Raw genomic sequence first — 26106 nt, forward strand, 5'->3', positions numbered from 1 at the left:
TAGGGTGTATTTAGGGTTTCTATTGCTATGATAAAGCACCAAAACCAAAAGCAACTTGGGGAAGAAAAGGTTTATTTCAGATTATCTGTTACCTGTTATCTCAGGTAACACTCCATTACTGAGGGTAAATCAAGGCAGGAATTCAAGGCAGGAACCTAGAAATAGGAACTGATGCAGAGGACATCAAGGAACACTGCTTACTGCCTTGTTCCCCTTGGCTTGCTAAGACTGTTTTTTTACACTACCAGTCTAGTGATAGCACCACTCACAGCAAATGGATCCTCTCCCTGTATAAACACACACACACACACACACACACACACACACACTTGACATTTTAAAAAGTAGCTTAGGGTATAAAGGGTTATTAATCTCACAGTTTCAGGTGACAGTCAGTCTCTGTAAGGAAGTCAGGACAAGGACTTGAGGCAGCTAGTTATGTCCACAGTCAAAAGCTGAGAGAGAATAAACACATGCGTGCTTACTGTTCAGTCACTTTTTCTTCTCTTAGGCATTCCAGGACCCCACCCATGAACTTGTGTAACCCACACTCCAGATGAATCTTTTCCCATCAATTTGTCCAAGAAAATCCCTCGCAGGGATACGCATGGATCAACCCAATTCAGATGATCCTTTATTGAGATTCTCCTCCTAGATGATTCCAAGTAATCATAAAGCTGATAACTGAAAATCACCATTGCAGACTCCATGGTGGATGTTCAGCCACAGGAGATGAGGGAGGCAGAAAACAGCTTAGCAACCTGTGTGCTGCATGCACTGTCTAGACTCAGCTCTCAGAGCCATGTACCCGGTGTCCCATTAGCAATCTATGACTCCACACCAGCATCGGGTTGTACGCAACCTCCTCTAAACAATGGCATCAGTTTCTCTAATTCTTAATCACCGTCAAGCATAGACAGATTCCTTCCAAGAGCATTCCCAAGAAATCTAGATATGAGGATGGTAAGGTAGGGCCAGCCTGCACTAATTTGGGGCATATGCATAATAAGGCAAACTGTGTCCTGTAGGTGAACTTTTCGGAGAATCCTCTATTTACCTCCTTGTGTCTCTGAATAATTAGGCATGCCTGTGCCTGAAATAAAGCATACTGTGGGAAGGAACATGTGTAACAGAAAATTAAGTTTACATAACTTAATCTGACAATTAATACAGAGAATCACCCTTGCTACGTCTCATGGCTATCAAAATCCTCCTATCACGAACCCCATAATAGGAAGCCCCAAGCAATAACCAACTGTTGAGTACTTTCTACTCACTGTCACTCTTGAAAGTGTATCTGACCTGCCTCTTATTTTGTTATTAATAAAGTTTTCTTGTTAGCTTTGAAAAACTGTGAAAGCTTCTATTTCAGTTCCTTGACTATGGGAGAAGTCAAGAACCTGGAAATTCCTAGCCCAGATCCTGACCATCAGGGTCACAGAGCATATACAGAAAGGCCATGTGCAGAGAAAGAAAACCTGGAAATCACATGAAAAGAAACTGAGGCCCAGGTTTCCCAGGTGAGCCCAGGTAAAGCAGTCTAACCTAGGACTGCTAAGGAGCTATTCAAACACGCAAGTTTATTTTGGACTCTTCATCCTGCTCTTCCCCTGTTGCAACTATGTGGGAGATCTCAGAAGAACTCCTACAGAGCTGTACCGCACTCAAGCCCATAAAGTCCCAAGAAACAACTAAATTCATAGTTTACTAAAACAAAACAACAGCAACAATAAAACCAACCAATCAAACCTCTAAGCTCAGGGGAGATCTGCTAGAGGGGAGGATTGTGGGAATTGCAGTTAGAGAGTAAACAAAGCTGCAAGTGGAAACGAGCCGAGGGTAGTGGTGGTGTAGGGAGTTAGAGCCAGAGAGGAAATTTCAATGGCTTCATTGGTGGTGTTGGGATCAGTAAGCAGGCACTTCTATGGCCAACCCCATAGACCGGTTATCAGGCATTTGTGAAGACACCCTGACCACCTGGAATTACCTGTGCATGCCCTTGATCACCCTATAAGAGAACTGGAGCCCTCCCCTCTCTCTCTCTCCTCTTCCTCTTCTGCTCTCTGACTCTTCTCTCTCCCTCTCTCTGTAACCCCCTTCCCCTAATAAACCTCCCACATGGAACGGATCTCCTGGTGTGATTTGTGAACCCACATGTCACCTCCACAGGTGCACAGGCGCACGCTTCCTAATATTCCTGCTTTTCCTAATATTCCTAATATTTCTAACATTGGTGTGTTTTGGCCGGGATAGGTCCCTCCAGTTAGATCACCGAGCGGGTAATGCCAACACCCACCAGAGCTTCTGGAGACCTATTCTTCTCCAAATCCGCCCAAGATCTCCACTTTCCTGCTTCCAGTTCGCTACAAAGTCATCCAACACTGGCTACAATGGTAAGTTTCCCTTTTGGTCAGCATATCCCTTTTGCTAGACCACATCTCTACTAGGGCCTCAGTTTCCCTTGGGAGCCTTCTACACGCGGTTTTCTCTACCTGTTCTTGCAGAAAGCCCTAGCTAGGCAAAAAAAACCATGTTCTTCCGGTCGTGCCATGTCGCACCGTGCCTCGATGAGATATTGACCAGACCAGATCGCTCTCTCTAAAGACTCGCCTTCTTCTGGGACGCCATTAAAAGGCCTCGTCTCTCTCGCTTCCCGATGGGTAACTCCCATACGACACAGTCTATTCCCTCGACTTCTCCACTGGGATGTCTTCTACAAAATTTTAAAACTTTGGCTCTACAACCCCCGTTAAAGACTTCCAGACTCATACGCCTCTATAATAAACTTGGCCTACATACTCTTTAGGTAAGGGTCCAAATTGGCCGATTAACGGCACGTTAAATCCCGGTATTTTACAGGATCTTCTTAACCATTGTCAACAAACTGTAAAATGGAAGGAGGTTGCCTATATCCAAGCTTTCTTTCTCCTTCGCTCTAAAACTCCTCTCTGTTCCTCCTGTTCTCCTACTAAACTCCTTCTAACCATTAAACTAAATCTAAGGAGTTCTGCCTTTGACCCAGGGGATAAAGTTCCACCCTGCTGCTGCGGCCACTGCCGCTGCCTCACTCCTCCTGCCTCCTCTTCGCCAAGGTAAGCAGCCTGAGTTGGGCCAGTCACGGCGGCTGACAGCGCTCTGAGACGTGGAGACACACAGCGCCGTAATCGACTTTTCAAAACTTGATAGGGAGTTTTGCAAACTTTAAAATTCCCGCAAAAATGCCTGGGGGCAGCCATCTTGGCTTTGGGGAAAATGGGCGGGACCTTGATTACATCAGAGGCTTCCACGTGGCCTGCGCCATCTTTAATTCAGGCAAAGAGGCCCCGCCTCCCGTGTGCCTCTCTCCAGTGCCATCTCTCTGCCCCTTTCCCAAGCGGCTTCTATTTAAAAGCTCTCATCCTAATTCCTATATTCCACTCACATAATTTCAAATGCCTTATATAATCTTTATAATTTTCTCATTGGGTTTATATTCCTGGTCTTTTGGGGTTCGTAAACTGGGTAGAACATTTTGGGGGCTCGTCCCGGGACCCCAAGATTCCAGGAACCTGACCCGGAGGTTTTTATGCTGGCCGTAAGTGTAATGTTTCTGTGCAATGTTTGTATGTGTAGTACTTTCTGTTCTCTATTCTAAAAATTCCTCAGAGCTCGAGGTGTCTGTATCTGGGTAGCAAGACGTGATCAAGGTGGTCACAGCTGCCAAAGTTTAGGGGGACGCCCCTAGCTTCATCAGTATTTTCTGGTTAATATTTTTTTGTCTCAATGTCTCTGTGCAGTATTTGTTTGTGTATACCTTCTGTTTTCTGTTCTAAAAGGCCTCATAAAACTTGTTTAAAATGTGTACCTATGTGTTTATGAGGTCTATGAATGAATATGTATAGGTTACCACATGGTATGTGAAATGCCTCAGTGCCTCACCGCCATCTTTTTTTTTTTTCAATGCAGTTTATTCAGGAACCTTGAACAATAATCTGACCCTGGGGAAAGCCAGCCCACAGCTTAAATAGCCTCTGGGTAGCCAACCCCAGCGTGCCATGTGGGCAATGCAGATAGGTCCACATACATGGAAGCAAGCCAGATCTTCGGCCTTAGCCAAATGTGGAATTGTTCGTGACAGAGAGCACTCACCATCGGGAAGGTCTCACCACCATCTTGACTTTACCATGTGGGTTATAATGTGACCGCCATCTTGGTATGGGTAATAAAAAAAAAAAAAAAAAAAAAAAAAGGAAAACCTTGATCAAATAATTCTCATTTCTTTCTAGGTTAAAAGGATGAGTTAATTCAAATTGGTATTGGTTTTAGAAATTAAATTGTTTACACTGGTAAATTCTGGTTTTAAAGTCTGGGTTTGACTTTTAGGATTATGGTTATGCTTTGTGACTTCTACAAAAGGGGTACTTTGTTTTGATATTACAAAAATGGGTTTTAAAAAATGTTTAAATGTTTAAGGCTATAAAATGTTTAAAGTTCATCAGGCATTTAGGTATGACAATGATCTTGGGCAGTCTAACAGAAAATTTAAAAGTTTCTTGATACTTTGGGAGAGAATAAAAATACTTTGGTATTTATTTTATTAATTTTACTAAATAAAACTAAGCCATGTGGTTTGCACTAATTAAAAAAAATTGCAGTTTTTAAAATGTATCTTATGGAGAGCTGTTTGTTTGTTAAGCTGCTTTGTTTATGGAAAAACATGTTTCCACCCTGAGACACCCTGTCCACCTTGAGACAAAGAGGAAGTTTCACAAAGTTCCTTAAAACTTGTTCTAGCTCCTTAGAGTTTGTTTATGTTACCTTTATGTTACCTGCTACAGGAAAGTTATTTAGGATCATGTCAGAATGGAAAGGATTTTCATGAGAGTTTTTAAGGTATATAAAATGTTACAAAAGGTTAGTGGATGTATTATAAAAAGCCAGAGAGTTAATATGATTTAAAAAAAAACTGTATTTAAATATGTTGTACCTTATTTAAAAGGCTGATGATTCCTCATTACAAAATGTTTTTTATGCTCTTTTAAGGGGAAAAAATTCTGGCTGATAGGTTTGGTATGGCTAAAATAATTTGTACAGCTTAAGATTGTTCTGTACTGTTCTGTTATGCAGTTGGTTCTAAAACTTATTTGATCACTATGTTAAAACTTTTGGTTGTGGGGGATTATGGATGCTCCACAGTGTTTGCTATATCAGCAGCAGCACCTAATGGCTATGTTTGGTATTGTCAGTAGCAGCCTATGCTAACACATGGCTAGCTGCCATGATGGTTCAGGGATAGCACGTAAAGCTGTAGTTCTGCTGCCATATTTGTTTAGGGCTTCCAGCTGAGTTCAGTTACATGTGGCCAGCCGCCATGCTGGTCCGGAGATAAAGAGGGTGGAGCGATCATTTTTGTTTAGGTCTGAGTTATGTTCAGTCGTCTGATTAGTGCTAAATGCAAAGCTTTTTACTGTTCAATGTCAATGCAAGTGGTAGGAGCAGCAAGATTTACTAGCCTCTCTATAAGCTGTATCTGATTAAAAGGTTTGCTTTAATTTTGGTTCAAAAAGAGCAGATTTAAAGTTATGCTAACAACTACAGTTGGTTAAGATGTTGAGCTATACCTAGTGTCTTTGTTTAGCTTTTTTTAAGGTTAAGCCTAGGATGGGTAACTAAAGTTGCCTTTGTAAATCTACTTAAAATATATAGTCCTAGAACATGCATCACAGAAATATGCTAGAACTAGAGAGTATAGCATTCTGTTTTTATAGGACACAGTTTAGAACAGATGATAAAAACAGTAACTCAGATATGCTGGCCCTCAAGCTTGTCAGAAATCTGAATATGGCATTTTAACATGTGGAAGCTTATTGTGACAAAAAGTCCCAAAATCCTGGCAGTAGCTCTCCAAGGTTTCTGAGAAGATTTGGGCACAACGACAGATGACTTCGACTCTGGATTGTGGTATGCTAACCACTGGGCAATACTGCCTCAACTGGCCCACTGCTAGAGCCCAGCCTAAACTGTGGACAAAACTGTGGACAAAACACCTGGAGAGTCAATGTTTCACATTGCTAAGGGTGAGGTGAGGCCATTCTCTCGTTTCTTTCTCCACAGAAACAGTCTTATCTTCTGTATCTAGCTGGACCACTCCTGCCCATGATGTTATGAGACCACAGGAGCCAGGGACACTGCCTAGGTGATGGACTAACAGTCATCTCTGTCATTTTGATTGGCACATGGATTGGTATATTTATTTAGCTCATAACTTATCCTTCTCAGGTCTCTGATCACCTTGACGGCTATGCTAAGCTAATGGTAGCTTTGCAGCTAAAGAGCAGACAATTAGATCCACTGTTAGCTCACTAATCAGTTTAAGATATATCACTAGATAAAACATATATAGCTTATGTAGGGTCTAAGGATAAAAGGAGTTTAGGTTATAAAAATACAAGTTACACATATTTGAGAGTCTTAAAAAGTGACTTAAGGTTGGTAAACATAAGTTATACATATCTGAGAGTCTAAAAATGTGTCTTAAGGTTGGTAATACAACTTATAAATGTTTGAGGGTCTAAAAAATGTTTTAAGGTTGGTAAATGCAAGTTATAAAGGTTACAAGGTCTAAGGTGATTTAAGGTATCTTAAATAGGTAAAAAGGCTTAATATTTCTTCCTGTTGTTCTTCTACTGTTGTATTGACTGTCCAGAGTTTTGACCTTTATCAGTAGGACTCTAATTTATTAATCTAACTCTAATACAAAAACATTCCACTATACCACTATGCTACTATTATGGTCCTAAGCTCAAGATTGTAAGCCTCCATATTGTCTATGCTTATACTAAAGGTTAAAATCAAGTAAGTTTCCCTTTTATTTCATAAAAGGCTTTTGCCTTTTCAGAGTTCACCTTAAAAAGTACTTATGCCATTAACACATATGTATATCTACTGCCTTTTTCTCAATGCACAGTACAATTATGATACTAACATGTCTAAAGTTTTATCTCTTTCTTAAAACTTAAAAGTAATTCTTGTTAGCTGCAGAAAGTCCACCTAAATCTACTTCTCAGGACAACTAGATTCCAGATAAGTACTGCACTTATTGCCTATCTCAAAAGGTGGGACTCCTCCCCTTTCCTGGTTTGGGGTTTCCTTTCCTGGCTACCAGACTGCTATTTACTGCATACAACCACTGGCTGGATTGGTGAGTTCACTCCATTTTCTCAGCATACATGCCTCTCTTGGTAGGGGAAGCTTGACCACAGAGCTCTGACAACTTCCTACTATCTTTTGAGATGGGGGACCCCCCCAGCCATAGCCTTAATTGTCTAGGTTTGACCCTCTATGCTGACTTTCACTTTAGGGCCACATTCTCCCTTGGGCGGTACACCCCCTCTACGGGTTCCTTCCCCCCCTCTCTCGTGCACGCACTCGCTCGCTTGCTCATGGGAAGGTCCCCTCTCCTATACAGTTCCTCTACTTCTCTGCCCCCAATGGGAGACGCCCAGACGCCCGAACCTCCAGACAGGCTGGAGAATTTCAGGTTTCTACACCTAGTGCCAGCTGACACCAGGGCCTCTAAGTTTACACGTTCCTCTAACCAAACCTCACCTCAATGACAGATCAAAAACAAAGCCTTCTTTAATATTGCCCGTGATTGGGTAAATAAAGTCCTGTCCAGGTAGACAGAGGTTCCCATGTACAAACCTCATCGATCCAAACCTTTCAATGTATACCTACAGGATTTTCTCTATACTCAACTTTATCTTTTGCCTATATATGTGTTTCAGTGTCCTGCCAGACACAGATGTTTCCTACAGCCACAACAGCGCCAAAGCAGCTACAGGTGTTCAGCTCTGACCTCACAGACTTCCAACAAGCTACAGGTGTTCGGCTCTGACCTTACAGACTTCCAACAAGCTGGACCTGTACCTTCCCTCCCAGCCATGGGTGTTCTCACAGACCTGGAAAAGCATCAAAGCAGCCTATTCTTCCTGGACTTGGTAGACATGTCAGCCTTTTGACCTCCCTACAGCACCCCCAGTGTCAGCAGGAAGTAGCCAGAAGACAATCTATGCTCGTTATTCACTTGTTGTTAACAAAAGGCTGAAGTGGTGTGCTTCAGGACCAGGACAAGCAGCTCCAGGTTTTCCCAGTGTTCCCCAGTCCTTCCCCGCTGCCTTGAATGGCTGGCAACTCTCTCTGTTGACAACCCTCTACCCTAAATTTTCCAGGGCAGAGACTTCTCTTATTCTTAACCTTGCAACCTGACCATTTGTTACTATAACTCTTCTCTCTCTCAACCTCTTGCATGACAACCAAGGGCTGCTTCCAATGAGCCTAAATTTACATACTTTCACTTACCTTATAAAAGACAGCCCAAGCTCCCTATTTTTAATTATAGAAAAAGGGAGGAATGTTGGGATCAGTAAGCAGGCACCTCTATGGCCAGCCCCGTAGACCCGTTATCAGGCATTTGTGAAGACACCCTGACCACCTGGAATTACCTGCGCATGCCCTTGATCACCCTATAAGAGAACTGGAGCCCTCCCCTCTCTCTCTCTCCTCTTCCTCTTCCGCTCTCTGACTCTTCTTTTCTCTCTCCCTCTTTCTCTAACCCCCTTCCCCTAATAAACTTCCCACGTGGAACCGATCTCGTGGTGTGATTTGTGGACCCGCGTGGTACGTATAGCCTCTGATGCTGTGATGATGCTAACAAAAGGAAGAGACACCAGAGCAGAGAGAGGTGGTCTCAGGGCCAGGTCCAAGCTTCTGGAAGGTATCAGAGGTTTCACATGCAGTCCTGAAGAGGTCCAAGACTCCACCTGAGCCCCATCTCATACCCTTAGCAGCCAATCTCTGTAGTCAAGCATAGGACCACTGTTTTGCTTTCCCAGAATTCTAATCCCTTTAAACTGGTGGGCAGCCTCTATCCCTCAAATCCCCACAACACCTACAAGAGCATTTACGCAGAGCAGAGTTTAAATCAGATTTCTCTGATGCAAATGATAACTTCCTGCTGTGAAAGCTTCACTGAGCCACCATGAAGTGTCCCTTCACAAATCCAGGGGTGGTTCAGAGATAAAAGACAGCATTCCTAGGAGTGAAAAGCTGCCTTGCTAACTGCCCCATTTCCACAGGAAGCAAGGCATTATTTCTCCATCTGGCATATGTTAAATAGTTGTGAAAATACAGGAAATTCCTGTGGATTTTTTTTTTAATCTTGACAGTCTTTACACTATTTTGGACTATTCTGATTTGTATTGTGACATTTAAATTGTGATTAAACAAAATAACAATATAAAATAATTTTTAAAAGTAAAATTCGGTCAGTCAGTGTGAAGCTTTTCTCACCCCTGTGCAAAACTAAGGACATGTTTGTAAACAAAAAAATGTGAGAAAAACAAAACTGAAGCATTTGCTTTTTGAAATTCAAGGAGTGGAAACTGGATCCGTCATTTTAAGTTGTTTTATAAACATTTTCGAAACATTTGCTAAAGTGGCTGGTTTCTTTGAAACTTAGCTTTCCTCTAGGCGAAGAACCAGACTGCTATAGAGCTTGTGATTTTTCCAAAGGTCACACAGCAAACTTGAGGCAGAGCGCATGCTACAATCAAAATCTCACAGTTCTTAGCTCAGTGTTCTAATACAAGCATCTGTACTTTGGGACCCAATGACTGCAACTCCCCACTAAGAAAATGATATTATCTAGTATGGGGGGAGGTTAAGATGTTGAGAAAAGAGGGGGAAAAAAGAGCATCCCTTTATTGGCTCATATTGTCTTCCTTGAAATGGTGAGACCCAAAGTAGAAAAGTGCTGACATGACTCATCCTGAAAGTGATCCACTGAGTGTAACTTCCTGTTACTAGGAAGATGCTATGGTGATTTAATTGAGCCTAACCTTAACTCTAACCCTGATTCCTTTCCTCCAAATAGAGCTGTTCTCCAATCTTCTTAGCTGCTAAATGGAAATGGCAGCCAAGCCATCTAACTCATTGGGCTGCTGCAATGCTGAATATTAGCATTTCAAAAGCTAGAGCACACCTGGCTCTTGTATATAAACATTAAAAAAAAACCACAAACAGATTTGATCGAAAAATTGTCACATATGTTAAGATTCACAGCACAGTGTCCATTTGCTTGAAATGTCCCTATTGTGTTAAGACTATTCAAAAGGCAAGTCCTGTCTTGTTAGCACCTTCTTTCTTGACCTGCCCCACAGTACTAAAACAAATATTGATAAATTGATGGTTCAGACAAAGAGTCTGTGGCCAACATAGCAACCCTTTTCATTACTCAGAATGCTGTGGACTCAATGTAGACATTTTTATTATCCATACACATATCATCCTGTGATATGAACTAACATTAGTTCATTCATGGAACTCATCATGAATTCAGTCAATCCATCAATGCAGACTAACTACTTTCTAATGTCAAATACTATGTTTTTTTATTAGCCTATATTTTTTTCATGGAAGTTGGTGGGTTTTCTAAGCAAAAGTCTAAGCCGGTCAGAAACACTTCAAGATCAAGAATGTCAAATATGGTTAAGAGTGAGGGGTGTTAAGTTAAGGAAGAATAAAAAACAAATAAACAACAACAACAGAACACAAAATTAGGCGTTTTCAGCTAGTTGAGAAATCAGAATAAATGTAAAATACTTAAAAACATAAAATTATGTTCAATGTGTTTGTTTGGTGGAATGAAAATAAAGATCTAGTTAAAGATTTTGCTATACTACTCCTAGGCTTATATCCAAAAGATGCTCAAGTATACACGTTTGCAGCAGCTTTATTCGGAATAGCAAGAACCTGGAAACAACCCAGATGTCCATCAATGGAGGAATGGATAGAGAAATTGTGGTACTTTTACACAATGGAATACTATTCAGCAATTAAAAACAAGGAAATCATGAAATTTGCAGACAAATGGTGGGATCTAGAAAAGATCATTCTGAGTGAGGCATCCCAGAAGCAGAAAGACACACATGATATATACTCACTTATAAGTGGGTACTAAACCTATAAATAGGATAAACATACTGAAATCTATACACCTAAAGAAGATAAACATGAAAGAGGACCCTGGATAAGATGATCAACCCTCACTTAGAAAGACAAATGGGATAGACATTGGATGTAGGAGAAAACAAGTAACAGGACAGGAGCCTACCACTGAGGGCCTCTAAAAGTCTCTACCTAGCAGTGTATCAAAGCAGATGCTGAGACTCATAGCCAAACCTTCAGCAGAGTACAGGGAATCATATGAAGAAGGGGGAGTTAGTATGACCTGGAGAGGACAGGAGCTCCACAAGGGCCAAATACATCTGAGCACAGGGGTTTTTTGTGAGACTGTATCTCCAACCAATGACCATGTATGGATATAACCTAGAACCCCTGCTCCGATGTAGCCCGTGGTAGCTCAGTATCCAAGTGGGTACCTCAGTAAGGAAAATAGGAACTATTTCTGACATGAACTCAATGGCTGGCTCTTTGACCTCCTCCCCCCACCCGAGGGAAGAGCAGCCCAGCTAGACCACAGAGGAAGACTTTGAAGCCAGGGCTGAAGATACCTGGTAAGGTAGGATCAAATGAAAGGGGAGGAGGTCCTCTCCTATCAGTGGACTTGGAAAGGGGTAGAGAGAAGATGAGGGAGGGAGAGTGGGAATGGGAGGGGATGAGGAAGGGGGATAAAGCTGGGATACAAAGTTAATAAACTGTAACTAATATTAAAAAATAAAAATTAAAAAAAGATTTTGAAGTTTTGAGATCTATACAGGTTAATGTGGTTAAACTTGGAAGACTAGAATAAGCCTAAAGCAAAATCCTGACCTACAAGCTGCCTTTATAGAAAAGCCTCATGTGTTCCTCCCTAAAACTGATCTGAGAGGTCACAAGACAAAGAGCTATCTCTTGATTTCCCTGAGTGGAAAGGCAGCCTGACGGGAGTGTTTCAGAGGCAGATACAGAATTGTAGTTGCCCCAGTCTTTCCAAAAGATGGAGACTGGGTTGTGGGAGATGACACCTTTATGCATGGGTATTGGAATGCATGCTGTCAAGGAAGGGTGGTCCCTAGGACACAGCTGTGACGTTTAAAGTGAAACAAAATGGTACTATGATGACACAAGAGCAGAAATGCATGTAGTCCACCAGGAGTGCCAGATGTCTCTTAGAAACAGCAGTGCATCCCACTAAAAAGGCCCTCTACCAAGGGGCTCACAAAGAAATCAGAATACTAATGGCTGGAAGAAGTTGACTGGAAGAGTCTACACATCCTTGGGTTAAGTGTAGAATCTCAGAACCATTGGGAGCCTCAGCTTCAGTCTCTCCTAGAAATGGGAGAGTAAAATGGAGCAATATCCATGGGCAAATTAATGTGTGTGAGGATTTCCAGGGTCCTAACACTAGACAAAAGCTGCTGGGAAAAGGAGAATTAGACTCTCCCAGGGATGGGCCCCTTTATTGGTTGTCTAACATAGATGTTAACCTTAAAACCATGTTAAACACAAACAACAAATGACTCAAAAGCTTGTATGTATATATATTTGTGAACATACACACATATACATCTATACATAGATATATATACATACATATATGTATATGTATGTAACAATAATAATCAAAGAAAAGAGGCTATCAGTTGGGGTGGGGGCATTTGAGGGGTTCAAGGGAGAATACCTGGAAGGGGCTGTTTCGATTAATTCTATATCAATTAAAAACATACTAGGGGGTCAGGCAGTGCCTGAATGTTCCCTTGCTAGGGGCTGCAGAAGACAAAATGCAGACTTAAATATGGAAGAGAATAAAGCAATTTCTGACTCTAAGGGATTCCGTTGGAGAAGGCTGAAGTGCTTCAGCAAGAGTGTTTTTTATCTTAGCTGCTCTGATGGTATAAGATGGAGTCTCAGAGTCATTTTGATTTGCATTTCCCTGATCACTAAAGACTCTGAACATTTTTTTAAGTGCTTCTTGGCCATTCAAGATTCCTCTGTTGAGATTTCTCTGTGTAGCACTATACCCCATTTTTTTTAAATTAGGTTATTTGGTTTGTTGGTATTTAATTTCTTGAGTTCTTTATATTTTTTGGATATTAGCCCTCTCTCAGATGTAGGACTGGTGAAGATCTTTTCCCAATCTGGAGGCTGCCATTTTGTCCTATTGATGCTCTCATTTGCTATATATAGAAGCTTTTTAATTTCATGAGGTCCCATTTATTAATTGTTGCTCTTAGTGCCTGAGCTATTGGTGTTCTGTTCAGGAAGCTGTCTCCTGTGCCAATGAGTTCAAGGCTGTACCCCACTTTCTCTTCCAGTTTTATGTTGAGGTTTTTTATCCACTTGGATTTGAGTTTTGTGCAGGGTGATAGATATGGATCTACTTGCATTCTTTTACATGCAGGCATCTAGAAGCATTTGTTGAAGATACTGTCTTTTTTCCATTGCATAGTTTCAGGGTCTTTGTCAAAAATCAAGTATCTCCATCTTCAGTTCCAGTCCACTGGTTGACCTGTTTGTTTGTATGCCAATACCATAGGATTTTTATTAATATTGCTCTGTAGTACAACTTGAAATCAGGGATGGTGATACCTCCAGAAGTTCTTTTATTCTTTTATTGTTTTTCCTATCCTGTTTTTTGTTGTTGTTCTTGTTGTTTGTTTTTCCATATGAGCTGACAATTGTTCTTTCAAGGTCTGTAAAGAATTGTGTTGGAATTTTGATGGGAATTGTATTGAATCTGTAGATTGCTTTTGGTAGTATTGCCATTTTTACTATGTTAATCTTACAGATCCATGAAGGTGGAAGATCTTTCCATCTTCTGTTATCTTCTTCAACAACTTTTTTTTAGAGACATGACATTTTTTTATACAAGTCTTTCACTTGCTTAATTAGGGTTAAACCAAGGTATTTTATATTGTTTGTGACTATCTGAAGGGTGTTTTTGCGCTAATTTCTTTCTTAGTCCATTCATCACTTGTATAAAGGAGGGTTACTGATTTTTTTGTTGTTTTGTTTTGATTAATTTTGTATGCAACTGCCTTGCTGAAGGTGTTTATAAACTTTAAGAGTTCTCTGGTAGAATTTTTGGGGTCACTTACATATACTGTCATATCCTCTGTGAGCAGGGTAATTTGACTTCTTTCTAATTTGTATCCCCTTTATCTCCTTTAGTTGTCTTATTGCTCTAGCTAAAACTTCAAGTACTATATTAAAGAGATATGGAGAGAATGGAAAACCTTGTCTTGTCCCTAATTTTAGTGGAATTGCTTTGAGTTTTTCTCCTCAGCACATGCTGATGAAGATGTAGGGCAAGAGGGGAATCTCCCATTGCTGGGGGGAGTATAAACTTGTACAGCCACTTTAGAAATCAATCTGGCAGTTTCTTAGAAAATAGGAAATAGTTCTACCTCAAGACCTAGCTATACCACTCCTAGGCATATACCCCCAAAATTCTTCACCAAACCACCAGGACTCAACTATGTTCATAGAAGCTTTATTTCTAATAGCCACAAACATTAAGAAACAAGCTAGATGTTCCTCAAACGAAGAATGAATAAAGAAACTGTAGTATATCTACACAATGGACTACTACTCCACTATTTAAAAAAGGAAATCATGAAATTTGTAGTCAAATGGAGGGAACTAGAAAAGAAGGTCCTGAGTGAATAAACCCAGAAGGATATATGTTATGTGCTCACTCACAAGTGGATATTAGCCATATAAGAGGGGATAACCATGCTACAACACACAGACCCAAAGAAACTAAGTTACAAGGAGGGCTCAAGGGAAGAGGCTTGAATCCCATTAAGAAGGGGAAATAAAATAGACATCATGGACATTGGAAGTGGAGGGAGAGAGGGAACTGGGTGAGAAATGGGGTACAAAGGTGAATGGGGTGGGTGAATCAGCTGTGGGGAGAGCAGTTATGTGGGGTGAGAGGGCTGAGAGAAGGGACTTTGGTGTTGGTTCATCTCTGGTACAAGCTGGAGACCTGCAATGGGGGAGGCACCTGTGAAAACATGGGAGTGACCCTAGCTGAGACCCTTAGCAGCAGGGCATACTGAGAGTGAAATGGCCACACTCTGCAGCCAGGCAGAACTTCCAGTGGAGGGAGGAGGACAACAATCCACACACAAAACCCTCAATCCAAAATTAGTCCTGCCTACAAGATGTGCAGGGATAAAAAAAAAAAAAAAACAGAAGAGAGATTGAGGGAATGGCTAACCAATGACTGGCCCAACTTGAGGCCCACCCTGTCAGAGAGACCCAACTCCCAACACTATTAATGATACTGTGATATACTTGAAGACAGGAACCTAGCATAACTGTTGTCTGAGAGGTTTCATCGAGCAGATAATGGAAGGAGAGGCAAAGACCAACAGCCAAACATTAGGTGGAACCCAGGGAGTCTTGTGGAGGAGTTAGGGGAAGGGTTGAGGGAGCTGGAGGAGGTCAAGGCCACCACAAGAAGACCTATCTAGTCAACTAACCTGGCTGCAGAATGTTTCTGGGCCACCTATGTAACACAGTGAGCACTACTGGGTTAACTTAAAAACAGACAGACCCATTAAATAAAGTTCAGAACAAATATATGGTCCTTTTAAACAGCATTTCCCCATGGCTGTGGATCAAACAGCCTGAAAAATCACATGGACACTAAGAATGCAATGGGCATCTCTAGGGGACCCTCTGTGGACACGAAGCTCCCAAAGAGTAGCTGTGAGGGAGCCTCTGGATGCCCCAGCTATCGCATGGACTTTGTAGTTTCAACATGGCATGTGCATAAATGCAAGCAGGCATGAAATCAGACACTCAAACCATGAAATTTGTTGACTGATGATTTCCATAGGGTCTCCCACCAGACAGGAACATCAGGATGTAGCCTAAAGGTTCTAGTTCTTTTCCCTTGGAAAGAACCAGATAATTGGCTGTATTTTGTTCAGTGAGGAGCAACTGGTTCGGATTTAACTGAAGATTTGAAATGGGTTCTGGCAGTTGACTGGAAATTTGCCCCACTCGGCCCTTCTTCCTCCACGATGCTCATTTCTCTTGGTTCCCATGCCTCCTGTAAGCCTTCAGGAAGAACTGTTTTCTGTGTTTGTACAGGACCTACTCAGTGTCGCATGCCTACAGAACAACTCCCTAACGACAGCTGTTGCCACAGTCTGACAACAAATCCTCAGAAATCTTGTTTTAGGGGACAAGTCGCCCCTAATTAGTTTAAGGAAGAATGGTATTGATCAGCAGGAAACAGTCCCCAGAGTGTCAGTCGTCCTTCTACTCTGTATTTCCACACACTAAATTGGAAGAGGAACCCCAGAGGTGTCCACAAAACTGGAAAATCTTATTTCTAAGTAGTTTCCAAGATGTCAGTACAGAAACTTGCCTCATGATGGAAAGTTAAGCCCTCGAGTTCTACCTAAGGACCAAATAACCCTTAAGGTCTGAGCAGATGTTAGCAGCTAGGGTTTTGTGAACTGTCATTTTCATGATTATTTGGGGGCTATATTATGTAGAATACAGGGGGGAAAAAGTAATGTTTGAATCTCCACCTTTTTCTGATTTCTATTTTGGAGGGCAGGTGAACCCAACCAAAGACATAAGATAAATGAGAGGAAGTTCTCTGAAGACCCTACACCTTCTGAACAGGATAGCATTGTCATTTAAGCAGCAGACGCCATCAGTAACTGCTTCTGCACCATCCATCCCTGTTCTTAGTGTCCCCAACAAATGTGATATGACTTTGCAGAGGGTTGAATGTGGTTGATGGATAAATACATGAATGAACAAGAATGGGGGGTAGATGAAGGAGGGAGGGTGGGACTGGGAGGAGAGGAGGAAGGGGGTCTATGACCATGATGGAAACTGAATTAACAACAATAGCAACAAAAAGATTCCAGACATAAATAATATCAATGAATAGTTATATTATTTTTCCTGTATTATTTCATTTAATATAGAAATCTCTTGTTCTGTACATTTAATTGCAAGTAACAGCATTTCACATTTATGGATGAGCAATATTGCACTGTGTAAACTTTCTTTGTCCATTCATCAGTTAATAGACTAGTAGACATGAGTGTTCTTTATTTCTTAGCAATTAGAAATACTGCTGAATAAACATGGCGTACAGATGCCTCTTTGATGTACTAATTTCATTTCCTTTGTGTATAAACTTAGAAGTAAGATTGCCGAATCGTATGGCAACTCTATTTTTAATTAGTGAGTAACATCCAGGCTGTTTTTCCATAGTAGCTAAATTAATTTACACTACTTCCAATACTCTACAAAGAACCTCCTTTTTCTTTGCCAACATTTTGACAATAGCCACTTGACTAAATATATTCCTCTTTGGAGATACAAAATCAATGTACAAATTTATAAATATAAATGTTATAGGACAACAGAAAATTGCATTAAATAGAAATCAAGACAGCAACTGATCTATAGCTGTTACAAAGTAATGTAATATGTAAAAAACGAAACAAAACCAAAAGAGGAGAAAGATCTCCACCAAAAGTACATTAAATGTCCATTAAGGAAATATAACATACCAACAAGGAAAGACATCCCATGTCTGTGGGTAATAAAAATCAGTATCAGTTATCTATCATTCACAAAGAGACCCACAGATTCAATGTGATCCCTATAAAAAAATTATGTTTGATAGTGAGTGTATTTGATATGCTAACCCAAATAAACATTTCACAGTTCCCTGTAAATATTATCTACTGTTTTCTTAAACAGGTGAAGGATAATTTAATATAGAAACAATAATACAGTTCTCTAGATTGTTTCATTATTAGCCTGGGAAATCAATTGTGTTCAATGTAAAGTAATACTTCTGAATTAAAGTATTAGGAAGTTTTATTCTAAATTGAGCTATGAAAATATTATTTTTAATTTCTAAACATTATATTTGCCAACTCTGAGTCAAAAATAAGTTCATAGTTTTAAAAAAGTTACTAAAACAGGATAGTTGTTAAAGAAATAGCTCAAATGAACTGACATTTATCTGAGAGGCATGGAGACATATAGTCAGATGGAAAAAAAAACATTGCAGAATAAAAGGTTGGCTAACATTAGATAAGCTTTAATGATGATAGAGAAAGTATGAGAAGACCGGAAATAGCCCATGTACAGATTTTAAAAAACAATGTAGAAAATGGGTGCTGGCTTTGTAAGGTGGATAGATGGAAATGATTCACGGAGTCAGTGGACTGCTAATTAAGCTGCCACTCAAAGATTTACTTAAGACAATGGTAACAATTTCCCAGTTGCTTTTCATCTATCTGTATTATCTAATCAATAGTATTATTTTGATAGACATGGTTTCAATTTCTTGATTAACTATGCAACATTTATAAAATAAATACTGTGAATTACTTGGATAAAGAAGGCTATTATAAAGTCAGCAAAAAAAATCAAATGCAGAGTTTCAAAAAACAAAATCCTAGATTAAAAAAATTTGATAAATTATAGGGAGCCTCAAAATTAATAGAAAAGTCAAGATGTCATATAATGTCTGCTTAGATAAGAAAAAAAAAAGGAAAAACTTTTGGTGTGTTGGATTTCTGTTACTGTGACAACTATCTGCCAAAATCAACTTATAGCTGGAAAAGGTATCTTTTGGCTCATAGTTCTGGAGATTCTATTCCTACATTGGTCTCATTGCTCTGGGCCTTGCTAAGGTACATATGACAGCAAGAATACGTGGTAGAGAAAAAGAAACCATTCACTTCATAGCCAGAAATTAAAAGAGAAGAGTCAACGACAAGGGGTTCACAAGTCCCTTTTCAAAGACCTCCTTCTAAGTTTCATTTAATTTTCACTACTGTTTGATATAGAGGGGACCAAACCTTTAATACGGAGATTTTGGGGAGGCATTTATGATCTAAACTATAACACTACCAAAGAGCTTTGATACATTGAAGGTCATTTTCTTCAATGTTAGTTTTCCCATTTTTAATACACCTCTTTGAATTGCCAATTCTCCTTCTATGTTTAAATATTTCCAATTGTAATAAGCCTGTATATTATAACTTCATAATTGCCTAAAAGTTTTTATTATCCTTTCTAAAACTGCCTACAATGAACAAACAGATATTAAACATAAGATTTTTTTGACTGTCTAAGCCAGCTTATCTTCTTCCTAGTTTTCATGCCTTCCTTCTGCACCCACAACACATGAATAGAATTGTGGATGCCTGAACATCCCCATCTTTTATTTTATCCACAGAACCCAAGATTGAAACATGATGCCTTGCCTTGCCCTTCATTAATTAGGATTACCCTGTACCTAAACGTTTAGATTTGTTTCTATCAAGTAAGCAATGACTCACAAACCTATTACACTAATGTGAATGAGTAATGGAACTGGACTGGCTCTTATGGAGGCTTTTGCATTCTACCATAATTTCCATGTAATAACAGAATGTCCAAACCCCTCTTGCCCTTAAATCATACCTGCTGCCTAGTATAAACAAGAGTGCTGTCATTTTATCATCTCCACTTCAAACTCAACAATGCAGTTGACCACATTTGGGTCCATTATGCACTCCTTTTGGTCAGTGTGACCTCTACAAACCAGGGCTACCTGACCTTCTCAGAAGAGTGCCCCTGCCTTCTGCCTCCCGTGAGAACTGGCTTTCGTATGTAGATTCTATACGAACTTTTTTTTTTTCATTTTCACTGGAAAATGATCAGAATGCTTTAATTGATTATTTAATCCCAGAAAGAATTCCCTTTCAGTACATAACTGCCAAGTACATGAACAAGCCCAGGACAGGACAGCAGTGGAGCTTTGAAGCCTGTGGATAAAGCACAATCTGTAAGTACGGTTATAGGACACCAAGCTGAGCACAAATGGATGTGTTGGAAGTCACATGTTGACAGGACAGATGACTTCAAATCCATCCACCAGGCCAAGGAGCTGTCCTTGCTTGTTTGAAGGAGATTGTGGCAAGGCAACCTCTGATTGGGCAAACTCCTGCTTTTGCTCACTGGACCTAGGAAAGAACAATGTGAGTTGTCTTGCTGATTCTCCACTGTAAGGTAAAGAAGTCAATCTTAAAAATTATTTCTCTTCTCACACAAATATAAGTTGCTGGCAGCCAGAGATTAAGAATATTTGTTCTAAATATTCTGTACTGTTTCTCTAACGAGGACCTGGACCACACAGAAAGTTGAAGGGACTTGGTTTAATCTTCATTCTCTGTTCGTAGATATCATTAAATGGCCAGTCCTATTGACCATTACTCTCACTACTTTCTATCATTCCCATTGACTCATCCCAATTCAAAAGCTCTTTCCAAGATAAGGTCTGAAAGCCATTTACCAAGCTGTTGTCATAGGATAAAATTGCAACTAGGTCAGGGCGTAGGTAATCACTTCCTGAGTGATTTAATGGATGTGGCACAGCTAGATCTAGCATCATACTACAGAAGTTTAACTGCTGTGGGGTTTGTTTCCTTAGTGGATAAAAAAGATTCTGATTTGGAGAATGAAGAACCGAGCCTCAAAAATGATATGCGGCATCATAGTTATCAGCCACAGAATTTAACATAGGCAAAAATTTTATGTGTTATAAAACCGGGAAGTGTGTTGATAAAAGGGAAGTGTGTTGATAAAAGGGAAGTGTGTTGATAAAAGGGAAGTGTGTTGATCTTTGTTCTGAATACAGCCCACTGGAGGCAAGAGGATTTTGGCGAGTGAATCTACTGATGTTTAAAGCAGTTTCTAGTCCCAGGATGGTGTCTGCCCTATTGGGGGACTTTGTAGTCATTTGATCAAGACAGGGTAACAGTAGGAGTGAATATGTTCCAGGTATGTTATATATGTCTACATACATGTATATGTGAAGATATCATGGTGAGACTCTTTATTGTGTGTAACTAATAGATGCTAATAGAAAAAAAAGAACAACAAACACATGTTGATGCAACTTCTGTCCTTACCTGCCCTAATGGCACAGTGGGAGACTGCCTTGGGGCTTCCACAGTATGCCAATCATAAGGATCATCCCAGACTAGCAATAAATATACACGCTCTTGAGCTTCAAGAGATGCAGCCTGTCGAAGTTCCCAGTGAGGGACCTGAGAACACGAGTGTTTAACGCCTAGGTACATCTCACAGAAAGTAATTTACTCCATAGTTAACACAATCCTAATTGACAGCTTAGAGATCAATTAGCTGACTCATCTCCTTACTCAGCAGAGTGCGCTTTGATTTCTTTATTTAATACATGTATTGAGTTCCTACGTGTACTTCTGTATAGATAATCAGTAACAAATGAGGAAAGGCAATGCCTGCCTTTGGAAGCTTGCAGTTTAGGGGTAATCGCACAGAAAATGAGAAAAATGTGTGGTATGTGGCAGTGAGGGGGAAGGCCACCCGTGATGAGGTTGCGGAGAGGGCTGGAAGCTATGTCTGCCTAGGTAACCAAGGAACGCCTCAGTGAGGAGGAAGATAAATTAGAGATTTTTCAGAAGCGATGTTGCTAGGTGGGTAGATGTGCAAGAAGAATTATTCATGAAGGGGCCTGGCCTGGCCACCCTGAGCCCTGATGGCTGTCCATCAGTGCTCTAAACTAAACTTCCATGGAAGAGATGGTAAGGGTATAGACAGGCCTGTTCAGGAAATGTGATTTTATTTTACAAGCAGTAAGGCAGACTGTAGTTTCTCTGACTGGCAATAGAGCGATGCCATGATCAGTTTGCATTGTGAGAAGGTGACATTAGTAACAGGGAAAAGACTGCACCAGATAATAGTGGGGTAAGTAGAATGGTAAGAAAAATGTGGTGGAAAGGCAGCGGCAGAGGAACCATGGTGGGCTGAATGCTTTGTAAAGGTCATTTCTTCTACCTGAGATGTTGGAATGAATCCTGATGACCCAAAGCTCTCCTTAGCAGTGTGATTTGAAACAACACCCCCACTTAGGTTCTCAGTAAAATAAACTGGTCTTCATAAACTAAAGGCTTTGTGCTATGCTATTGGATTAAGTAAAAATAAAAACCACATTGAACAAATAATGCAAGTTCAGTTTGAGAACCTAGGCAGTATTTCTAAGGCCCTATTTCAGTGCTATATCAATTCGATTTTCGTTTTTTATTACTTATAGCTTCTACTTAATCTATTGAAAATAAGAAGTTTCACAATTTATATTCAACATAACAATGTAACTGCACAAATGAAATACAGTGCATTTGTGTGTACTTGAGAGAACTTGGTGTGGACTTTGAACAATAATATGTCACCGCGCAGCACTCAAGTGAGTGGTATTGATGACAAGCGTGGCAATGGAAATCCTGAACCTGATCAATTTTCCTGGAAACCTGAAATGCCTCTGAAAAATAAGGCCTGTGAAAAAGCAAAGAAAAAGTTTGGTTTTGAGGCAGCAAGAACAGGAACCTTACCCCAAAGCACTGTGTACTGCTCCCTACAGATAAAGCACCTAGTAAACGCAGTAGCCCCCAACTCCCCATCTGCACCTGGCCAAAGGTACTTTCATCTTTGAGCAATAGTATGTATTCTTCCATGCCATGTAACAAATTTACACAATTTCTGTGGAAATGTATGCCCCAGTGTATCCCAGTAAAAGAATATAGAGAGGCTGCTCTTGTCTAAACTGGAAGGTGCAGTAAGACGAATTGTATCTCAAGTGAAATTTTGGAGAGATTCTCCTTTTTAGAATATTATGTCTGCATAACTGTGCATGGCTATGGTTACAATCAAATGCTTTATTACAATCAGAAACAAAATAGGAAAAAAATGGATACATTAGCCATCAATCAAAATAGTAAACCCCCTAAACTACCCCTTAAGCAACCAAACTCCTTAGCCTCTTTGACGGCATACAATGAAACACAAAATAACAACCAAGACCTGAGAATCCTCACTTGTGTGAACATCTGTGAATATTGCCAGTGTGTCCCTCCATAATATGCACTATCAAATCAAGGTAGCTTCCTACATTTGTAAATTTGTGATTCTTTTATTGTATTTTATTTTTTCTTATCAGTTACATTTTATTAACTCTGTATCCCAGCCATGTCCCGATCCCTCATTCCCTCCCAATCCCACCCTCCCTCCCTCTTCTCCTCCGTGCCCCTTTCCAAGTCCACTGATGAGGGGGAACCTCCTCCCCATTCATCCGATCCTGTTTTATCAGGTATCTTCAGGACTGGCTGCAAAGCCCTCCTCTGTGGCCTAACAGGACTACTCCTCCCTTGGGGGGGTGGGGAGGCCAAAGAGCCAGTCATTGAGTTCCTGTTAGAAATAGTCCTTGTTCCCCTCAAAATTTGTGATTCTTAAAAAAAAAATTATTCTTTGGATAAAAGGCTAAGAACTTAGAAATGGCCAATCTCAAGCAAGATCACTAATGAAGTCTTATCACACACACTCATACACACACACACACACACACCAAACCACACAATTCAAGATCTGTCTTTTGAAAGATTTCTTTTTTTTCTTTTTTTAAAATTCTTTATTAATTACACTTTATTCACTTTGTATCCCCCGCTGTGGTTCCCTCCCTCCTCCAGTCCCAATCCCTTCCTTCCTCCACCCTCTGCATGCATGCCTCTCCCCAAGTCCACTGATAGGGGAGGTCTTCTTTTCCTTCCTTCTGATTCTAGTGAATTAGGTCTCATCAGGAGCGGCTGCATTGTCTTCTTCTGTGGCCTGGTAATGCTGCTTCCCCTCAGAGGGAAAGAACAGGCCAATCAGTTCCTGTCAGAGACAGTCCCTGTTCCTATTACAATGGAACCCACTTGGATACTGAACTGCCATGGGCTACATCTGTGCAGTGGTCTTAGGTTATCTCCATGCATAGTCCTTGGTTGTAGTATCAGTCTCAGGAAAGACCCCTGTTCTCAGATTTTTTGTTTCTGTTGCTCTCCTTGTGGAGTTCCTGTCCTCTCCAGCTCTTACTGTTTCCCACTTGAAAGAATTATTTTTTGGATCATTTTCCTTTTTCTTCTTCTCTTTAAACACATCCATATATATCTCCTTTCTCTCTTTCAAATTCATGGCCTTTTTTCACTAATTGTTATTATATACATATATGTATATAATGTGTATATATATATTTAAGAACATATATGTTATATATGTGTCATATATGTGTTTACACATATAATATATATTTAAGAACATATATATGTTATATATATTTAAGAACATATATATATATATATATATACGTATCTATTTACCAACATATATATTCTTAAATACATAAACGTTTGCTGGTCAATCTGTATAATGCTACTTATATGTGTGCTGTGTATTCTTAGGGCTGATCATTTGATAATGGGTAACTAACTGGTGTGCCCTTAATCCTTAACTACATTCTAAATATTTGTCCTTATAACCATAGGTAAGTGTAGCCCTCATCCCTCATCAAGGGGACTTCTCTTAGCAACATATACAGAACACTAAAGAAAACCACCAGCAATCAAAATGCAGGGTTCTGGAGCTCAGTCCCAACAGATACCTCTACAAGGTAAGTTCTGCATCTAAGGGCTCAGAAATAATTTCGTGAAGGGGGACAAAAAGATTGAAGAGCCAGAGGATTGTGGTGTTTGCTGAGATCACATCTCCTAGTGAAGTCAGAAGCATCCCTCATAAAATCTTACAAACACAACCTCCTAAAGAGGAACAGAACAAGAGAAACAACAATAGAAGTGCTAAAGAGGACGGGGGGGGGGGGAGGGGGGAGGAAGGGAGCCGTCAAAACCTCAGCCCTCCACAGATAAAGATGATCAACTAAGCAATGCTGAGATCAGAAGGCCTATGCTTTGGAATGCATATAAACTATATATCAACAAAGGGAAAGGCAGTGCAAAAGTGTAGAGGACATACTTTCCGATTTATAGTTGCTTTAACACTGTGACTATGCAACCCCACCCCACCATTTCAGTAACATGTGCTGAATGACTGGTTCCCTGGCCACAGTTGTGAAACTCAATCTGCCTTCACAAAAAATGGTAACCAACGGTTTAAACAAGTGCAGATATGATGGATGCTATGTTCTTATAGTCTCCTTAAATACCCTCTTCCTTTGTTGATCAAGAGCAGAATCCATGCCATAATGTATATGTTGCCTTTTTATTTCATCAGAAAAAAAGGACACTGGTAAGACGCTGAGTTTATAAATCATCTTGGAGAGATGCTTCACAATCACATTGCTTTGCATGTACATCCCACACACTTAGAAAGAGGGAAAAACGTGGAACTAGAGAGATGGCTCCAACAAGTAAAATTAAAAATTAAAGGGGTAAAAAGCAAAAGGCAAATACCTAAAAATGACTTTGTAATATCACAAGGAAAAGCACCTTAGGAAAAATTATTGGTCATTTTTAAAAAACAGACTTGAGATTACCCTCATTAACCAAATGCTTCATTGTGTTGCTCTTTGATACTGGAATGCCCTCGGTGTCAGGTCGCCCTGGGTCTGTGCTTATCCAAACATGAAGGACTGAAAGACTGTGTTGCCCGTGTGGGTTCCATATCATGTTTGTTTCTAACTCGAGGATCTCTACCCCCAAGCATCTTACTCAGCGTGTACTCAGATCAGCAGATTCTACAAAATGAGTGCCGTTCTGCCTGGGTGTGTAACACTGGATCTCTGCATCCAAGCAAAAGCCCTCAGCACTTCTGAGGTGTCAGTTACAGAGAATTCCCAGTTGACACTTGACCTTCACATACTGTTTTAACTGGCAGCATGTGCTGTGTCCCCTGACCCTCTGATACCCTTGCATTAATCAGCTCCGGTGCTGATAAGTGAGTTTGCCTGGAGGAATGGAAGGACCACTAGCTTCTAGACTAAATATGCCAGAAGATGGGAAAGCTAGAAACCATGTCAGCCTGCCATGACCTGATCAGAGCCCTTGGCTCTTTTAGTGACCTCGAATGATAGTGATGCTCAGTGGCCTCCAAATTCCAGGAACTCCTACGTCTTAGGAAGGACGATTCTACAGGAGCGCTCATTGTGTCACAAAGTCACAGACCCAACAGAGTCCTCACTGATAGCTGTGGCCAGCCTTATTCTAACTGAAGAGTTGAAAGGCCAGGAAAATCCCAAAAGAAAACAACTGACTGCATTTGCACAGAAATTACAGA

The 26106-nt window shown here is 40.4% G+C and overlaps 1 long non-coding RNA gene across 1 annotated transcript; it reads left to right on the forward strand.

Moving 5' to 3' along the window:
- Positions 1–4064: 4064 nt before the first annotated feature.
- On the forward strand, positions 4065–8629 carry LOC132649241 (uncharacterized). Its single transcript, XR_009587675.1, has 2 exons — positions 4065–4192; positions 7767–8629. It is a non-coding gene; the product is annotated as an uncharacterized LOC132649241 (long non-coding RNA).
- Positions 8630–26106: the final 17477 nt, after the last annotated feature.

This window comes from Meriones unguiculatus, chromosome 19, assembly GCF_030254825.1.
Source record: "Meriones unguiculatus strain TT.TT164.6M chromosome 19, Bangor_MerUng_6.1, whole genome shotgun sequence".
NCBI classification, from domain to species: domain Eukaryota; kingdom Metazoa; phylum Chordata; class Mammalia; order Rodentia; family Muridae; genus Meriones; species Meriones unguiculatus.